Raw genomic sequence first — 6,000 nt, 5'->3', positions numbered from 1 at the left:
ACGCTAAAGTCCTGGCAGCCATGGTAAAGTGTAGTGGGGAGCGGGGGAGCAGTATACTTACCGTCCGTGCGGCTCCCCGGGCGCTCCAGAGTGACGTCAGGGCGCCCCAAGCGCATGGATCACGTGACCCCGCTCCTACTATGGCAACCAGGACTTTAATAGCGTCCTGGGTGCCATAGTAACACTGAAAGCATTTTGAAGACGGCTCAGTCTTCAAATGCTTTCAGTACACATGCTGTCCAGGAGGTGGGAGGGTCTGGGAGGGAGGGTCTGCTGCTGATTGGCTGGAATGTGTCTGCTGACTGAGGTACAGGGTCAAAGTTTGCTCAATGATGATGTATAGGGGGCGGACCGAACATCGCATATGTTCACCCGCCGCGGCGAACGCGAACAAGCGATGTTCGCCGGCGAATAGTTCGGGACATCTCTAATCTCTAGTAATATTGAGAAGGGGGGGGGGGGGGGGTAAACTCTAGTAATAATGAGGAGGAGTTAATCTCTGTAGTAATAATGAGGAGAAGTTAATCTCTGTAGTATTAATGAGATAATCTCAGCAGTAATGAGGAGGAGTAATAATGACGAGGAAGAGGTAATTTTAGTAATAATGATGGCGATGAGAAGGAGGTAATCTCTGTAGTAATAATGAGGAGGAGGTGATCTTTGTTGTAATAATGAGGAGGAGGTCATTACTGTAGTATTTAAGAGCAGGTAATCTCTTTAGTAATAATGATGATGAGGAGATAATATCTAGTAATATTGAGGAGGGGGGGGTAAACTAGTAATAATGAGGAGAATTTAATCTCTGTAGTAATAATGAGAATCTCAGCAGTAATGAGGAGGAGGTAATCTCTGTAGTAATAATGAGGAGGAGGAGGAGGTAATCTCTGTAGTAATAATGAGGAGGAGGTATTTAGTGGAGTGGTGTGAGATTTGTGTAAAACAGCTGAAAGGACAGAGACAACTATGATGTAAAACAACTAAAAAGACAGAAACAACTATGATGTAAAACAGCTGAAAAGACAGAAACAACTATGATGTAAAACAGCTGAAAAGACAGAAACAAACTATGATGTAAAACAGCTGAAAAGACAGAAACAAACTATGATGTAAAACAGCTGAAAAGACAGAAACAACTACGATGTAAAACAACTAAAAAGACAGAGACAAACTATGATGTAAAACAGCTGAAAAGACAGAAACAACTATGATGTAAAACAGCTGAAAAGACAGAAACAAACTATGATGTAAAACAGCTGAAAAGACAGAAACAAACTATGATGTAAAACAGCTGAAAAGACAGAAACAACTACGATGTAAAACAACTAAAAAGACAGAAACAACTACGATGTAAAACAGCTGAAAAGACAGAAACAACTATGATGTAAAACAGCTGAAAAGACAGAGACAAACTATGATGTAAAACAGCTGAAAAGACAGAGACAAACTATGATGTAAAACAGCTGAAAAGACAGAAACAACTATGATGTAAAACAACTAAAAAGACAGAAACAACTATGATGTAAAACAGCTGAAAGGACAGAAACAACTATGATGTAAAACAGCTGAAAGGACAGAGACAAACTAGGATGTAAAACAACTAAAAAGACAGAAACAACTATGATGTAAAACAGCTGAAAGGACAGAGACAAACTATGATGTAAAACTGCTGAAAGGACAGAGACAAACTATGATGTAAAACAGCTGAAAAGACAGAAACAACTATGATGTAAAACAGCTGAAAAGACAGAGACAAACTATGATGTAAAACAGCTGAAAAGACAGAGACAAACTATGATGTAAAACAGCTGAAAAGACAAACAAACTATGATGTAAAACAGCTGAAAGGACAGAGACAAACTATGATGTAAAACAGCTGAAAAGACAGAGACAAACTATGATGTAAAACAGCTGAAAGGACAGAGACAAACTATGATGTAAAACAGCTGAAAAGACAGAGACAAACTATGATGTAAAACAGCTGAAAAGACAGAGACAAACTATGATGTAAAACAGCTGAAAAGACAGAGACAAACTATGATGTAAAACAGCTGAAAAGACAAACAAACTATGATGTAAAACAGCTGAAAGGACAGAGACAAACTATGATGTAAAACAGCTGAAAAGACAGAGACAAACTATGATGTAAAACAGCTGAAAAGACAGAGACAAACTATGATGTAAAACAGCTGAAAAGACAAACAAACTATGATGTAAAACAGCTGAAAAGACAAACAAACTATGATGTAAAACAGCTGAAAGGACAGAGACAAACTATGATGTAAAACAGCTGAAAAGACAGAGACAAACTATGATGTAAAACAGCTGAAAAGACAGAGACAAACTATGATGTAAAACAGCTGAAAAGACAGAGACAAACTATGATGTAAAACAGCTGAAAAGACAGAGACAAACTATGATGTAAAACAGCTCATCGCCTGTGATTCGGCCTAAGCTGTCTGTCGTATAGAATGTCCTTGTGGACAGCCTGTGGGGGGGGCAGGGAGGAGATTGAAGGTCGGACCGGACGAGCACATTAGGAACATAAAAAAAAAGGCCTGAAAACGCACGGTCTGTCCTCGCACTTTTTGGTATCGCTTCATTGAGACGCAAAAGGTGTGAAGGCTTTAGCTGCGTATCAACCCCAGGGGATTGGAGAGGACAAGATGTGAGCGTCCATTTCTCAAAATGAAGCAGAATATATATTTAACCTCAACTCCCTGTCCCCCGATGGGTTAAATGTTCAGCTGGATTTGAGCGGTCGGCAGAGTTTTTATCATGATATGCCTTTTAAAAGATTAAATTTTGCGAGTAGAACCGAATAAAACCGCTTCCTTTACGTCACGCACTTTACACAAGGGTCCGGAAAAAAGCCATAAGTGACATTGTCTTAGAGCTTCCTCTCCAGAGGAGGGCGAATTACCATACTGAGGGACCACAGAGACCACTGAAGGTGGCTTGTCAGGAGAGACTGAGCCGTAGAGCGCTGAGATCCCGTCTCAAATAGATGCTCCGCCATCCCCGATCACTACTCCTTACCCTGACGTGAGAGCAGATCATTAGCTGCCCTTGTGGTCCTTCACTTTCCATCTTCTAAGACAAGGGGTGGACTGGCCATAGACCCTACAGAGAAATTTCCCAGTGGGCCGCCCAAGTCTTCCTCACTGACACTGGCCAGGTACATAACAATCTGATGCTCAGTGCTAGGAGTACTAATGTATTGATCCTTGGAGTATCAGGTACGTACTTCTACACCTGACCAGCAGCTGCTGGTGCCCTTGTGAATGCTGCACTGTGGTATCTAGTTCTGCTGGGGCAGTATATTGTGCTGCACTGTGGTATCTGGTTCTGCTGGGGCGGTATATTGTCCTCCACTGTGGTATCTGGTTCTGCTGGGGCGGTATATTGTCCTGCACTGTGGTACCTGGTTCTGCTGGGGCGGTATATTGTCCTACACTGTGGTACCTGGTTCTGCTGGGGCAGTATATTGTGCTGCACTGAGGTATCTGGTTCTGCTGGGGCGGTATATTGTGCTGCACTGTGGTACCTGGTTCTGCTGGGGCGGTATATTGTGCTGCACTGTGGTACCTGGTTCTGCTGGGGCGGTATATTGTGCTGCACTGTGGTATCTGGTTCTGCTGGGGCGGTATATTGTGCTGCACTGTGGTATCTGGTTCTGCTGGGGCGGTATATTGTGCTGCACTGTGGTACCTGGTTCTGCTGGGGCGGTATATTGTGCTGCACTGTGGTATCTGGTTCTGCTGGGGCGGTATATTGTGCTGCACTGTGGTACCTGGTTCTGCTGGGGCGGTATATTGTGCTGCACTGTGGTACCTGGTTCTGCTGGGGCGGTATATTGTGCTGCACTGTGGTATCTGGTTCTGCTGGGGCGGTATATTGTGCTGCACTGTGGTATTGCTGGCCCCGCCTTCTATCAATTTGGACTCGCCTACAACTTGGAGCCACTTTAGGTTTCTAATCCACCCCTGTCTAAGACTCTTGGTCTTCAGCATTGTTGAGACTTCCACACTGGAGCTTATTCCACCAGTCAGATTGTGATTGGACCAGTGACTTTATAATGGGTGGAACTCTGGAAGCTGAGACCTGTCCACACAATGGCCAGGCTGGTGGATGGATCTGGTCCTGTGTAGTAGACTGCAGAGGGAACCCACCACTATATAGAGAAAACATTGGGCGTCTGGCTGATGTGGTCTATACAGTGTCATACACCAAAGGCGAGAGTTAAATGTCAACAGCTTTGGACCTGAACCTTAAAAGGGTATTCCAGGATTTAATATAGATGAGCTAACCTAGGATAGGTTATCAGTATCTGATCATCGGGGGTCCAACCTCCCGCACCCCTGCCCCAGCATTGATAACCACAGCGCTGCTGCCATTGAAGTCAATGTATTGGATGGAGCTGTGAATTTCCAGCATCAGAGATACTTTGAAACAGCTGATCAGTGAGTGTGCAGGTTGTCGGACCCGCACTGATCAGATAATTATGATCTGTTCTGCGGGTACTAGAGCAAACCTGGTGCCAGGTCCCTTCAATACTCAAGAGTATATCTGCATCTATAGTCATAACCAAGAACTACTGGCAGCAGTATTCCCCGTACCAGTGAAACCCTCCAGATATTCTGGAAAATGTCCCCCTGCTTTACAGTGAGCAGAGAGAATCCTATACAGAGGAGTCCACAACTGCATGAGTGCTGACTCCAGTAACAAGAACATACACAAGCATTGCTAGAGCAGAAGATTTCATGGTCAGGAGGCTGGAGACACTGGACTAGAGCACAGGTGACTAGAGCCTGCTCTTCTATCTCATGGTCAGGAGGCTCCTCAGCCCAGGTGCTGGAGACACTGGACTAGAGCACAGGTGACTAGAGCCTGCTCTTCTATCTCATGGTCAGGAGGCTCCTCAGCCCAGGTGCTGGAGACACTGGACTAGAGCACAGGTGACTAGAGCCTGCTCTTCTATCTCATGGTCAGGAGGCTCCTCAAATCGGAACCCTGAGACACTGGCCTAGAGCAGAGGTGGCTATAGACCAGTGATGGCTAACCTTGGCACTCCAGCTGTGGTAAAACTACAACTCCCAAGATGCCCCCCTTGCTTGGCTGCTCTCAGAACTCTATAGAAATAAATGGAGCATGCTGGGAGTCGTAGTTTTACCACAGCTGGAGTGCCAAGGTTAGCCATCACTGCTATAGACTATACTATTCTGTCTCATGTCAGGAGGCTCCTCAGCCCAGGGGCTGGAGACTGCTTTTCTGTCTCATGGTCAGGAGGCTCCTCAGACCAGGGGCTGGAGACACTGGCCTAGAGCACAGGTGGCTATAGACTACTATTCTGTCTCATGTTCGGAGGCTCCTCAGCCCAGGTGCTGGAGATACTGGACTAGAGCACAGGTGGCTAGAGCCTGCTCTTCTATCTCATGGTCAGGAGGCTCCTCAGCCCAGGGGCTGGAGACACTGGACTAGAGCCCAGGTGGCTAGAGCCTGCTCTTCTATCTCATGGTCAGGAGGCTCCTCAGATCGGAACCCTGGGACACTGGCCTAGAGCACAGGTGGCTATAGACTACTCTACTGTCTCATGTCAGGAGGCTCCTCAGCCCAGGGGCTAGAGCCTGCTCTTCTATCTCATGGTCAGGAGGCTCCTCAGATCGGAACCCTGAGACACTGGCCTAGAGCACAGGTGGCTAGAGCCTGCTCTTCTCCCCACATTCAGCACTGGATTATTGAAAACAATAATTCACTGAACATTTCGAGAATGCAGAGAACACAAGCAAATTCAATATCCTGACAGTCCTTGTGCCTTCCAGTTGTCATGGTTACTGGTTTCCATGGAAACAGAGAAAAATCCAACCATAGAAAAGCTCAGCTTTTCTTCCGAAAACAAACTCAACCAGAGGTCACAGCAAAATGAATCTGTCCAGGCATCTCCACTTAGACCATCTTGTGGTTATTAAAGTCCTGAGGGTAAAAGAGAGATCCCACATTATG

The sequence above is a fragment of the Bufo bufo genome, chromosome 9, assembly GCF_905171765.1.
Source record: "Bufo bufo chromosome 9, aBufBuf1.1, whole genome shotgun sequence".
Lineage (NCBI taxonomy): Eukaryota > Metazoa > Chordata > Amphibia > Anura > Bufonidae > Bufo > Bufo bufo.
This window is presented reverse-complemented; position numbering follows the sequence as displayed.